At 38.1% G+C, this 1,934-nt stretch overlaps 1 pseudogene; it reads right to left on the reverse strand.

The window, feature by feature from the left end:
* Positions 1-481: 481 nt before the first annotated feature.
* On the reverse strand, positions 482-1,299 carry LOC120023506 (annotated as a pseudogene).
* Between the last annotated feature and the right edge of the window lie 635 nt (positions 1,300-1,934).

Genomic DNA, 1,934 nt, shown 5'->3' on the forward strand with positions numbered 1-1,934 from the left:
ACTGCCCACAAAATGAGGTGGAAACTGAGCTGCACTTCCTAACCTCCTGCCCAATGTATGACCATATTAGAGAGACATATTTCCCTCAGATTACACAGATCCACAAAGAATTTGAAAACAAATCCAATTTTGATAAACTCCCATATCTACTGGGAGAAATTCCACAGTGTGCCATCACAGCAGCAAGATTTGTGACCTGTTGCCACAAGAAAAGGGCAACCAGTGAAGAACAAACACCATTGTAAATACAACCCATATTTATGCTTATTTATTTTAACTTGTGTGCTTTAACCATTTGTACATTGTTACAACACTGTATATATATTTAATATAACATTTGTAATGTCTTTATTGTTTTGAAACTTCTGTATGTGTAATGTTTACTGTTAATTTGTATTGTTTATTTCACTTTTGTATAATATCTACCTCACTTGCTTTGGCAATGTTAACACATGTTTCCCATGCCAATAAAGCCCCTTGAATTGAATTTGAATTGTATTTTCTGATGTTTAATCAGAGAACATTTACCAGAGTATCTCTTCCCACATTGACCACAGCTATAAGGTTTGTTTCTCTGGTGTCTAGTCAGACTGCTATATGTAACACATTTCCTTCCACATTGATCACAGCTATAAAAGATTTCTCTCCTGTGTGTGATCTCTGATGTACCTTCAGCAAGCTTGAGCGATTAAAACTCTTCCTACATTGATTACAGCTATAAAGTTTCTCTCCAGTGTGAATTCTCTGGTGTAATTGTAATGTATATAATTTTGAAAAGGTCTTCCCACAGTCAGAGCAATTAAAAGATTTCTCCCCTGTGTGTGCTCTCTGGTGTATAGTCAGGCGGCTAGATGAAACAAATCTCTTCCCACATTGATCACAGCCAAAAGGTTTCTCTCCTGTGTGTGTTCTCTGGTGTATAGTCAGACTGCTAGATGTAACAAATCTCTTCTCACATTGATCACAGCTATAAGGTTTCTCTCCAGTGTGTGTTCTCTGATGTACCTTCAGGCAGCTTGAGTGAGTAAAACTCTTCCCACATTGATCACAGCTATAAGGTTTCTCTCCTGTATGGATTCTCTGATGTATTTTAAGGTTTGCTATAGTGGTGAATCTCTTCCCACAGTCAGAGCAGTGAGCTGTATCGCCTGTGTGAATTCTCTGGTGTATTTTTAGTGAATCTAATCTTGAGTAACTCTTCCCACAGTCAGAGCAGTGGTGAGAATTCTTCCCTGTGGGTTTCCGTTGGTGTTTCTTGAGGAGTTCTGATGTGGAGAGATTCTTGTCTGCCTCGTCAGCTTCATGATGTTGTTGAGGCTCCCCAGAGGATCCACAATAGTCACCGCTCTCTCCTGTGTGAAATATGAATGTCAGACAGATTGTTAAAGGCCCACAACAGCAGAAATCCACTGTTTAAATCCACTGTTTATTTTTAGCTAAAAGGTGATTCCCATGACATCTGTAATGAATGTTTAAATGGTTTTACAAACTTATTTGACAATTGTCTTAACACAACAGTCAGTGATCAACAACAGTCATATTTAGTCTTATTTTTTTCACTTTAGCTAGGTTAGAATATAGTTCCCTTTCTGTGTTTTCTAAAATTGCCGCACGAGGGCGATTCACAATTTAGTTGCAGAAACTCGTCCCTGCTAATACAGAAACCGTTTGATAAGGATGTCGTAAATCTGCATGGAGCAAAAATGTTTGCAATCATCTCACATCAACTGCTTTATACTTAAAAAACACTTCAACCAGTAAAATGTTCTGTGGCTTGCTTTGCTACCAGCTTGTCAGTGAGCATTTAGCATTCAAGCTAACAAGTGCTGCATCCAAAACAGGTATTTTGCAACTATCAGAACCAAATATTATCTTAGCGACTGTTCAAGCAACAATCAAAACAACAATTGTAAGCCTATGAGAAGCCCAAAAAG

Source organism: Salvelinus namaycush, chromosome 2, assembly GCF_016432855.1.
Source record: "Salvelinus namaycush isolate Seneca chromosome 2, SaNama_1.0, whole genome shotgun sequence".
Classification (NCBI taxonomy): Eukaryota; Metazoa; Chordata; class Actinopteri; order Salmoniformes; family Salmonidae; genus Salvelinus; species Salvelinus namaycush.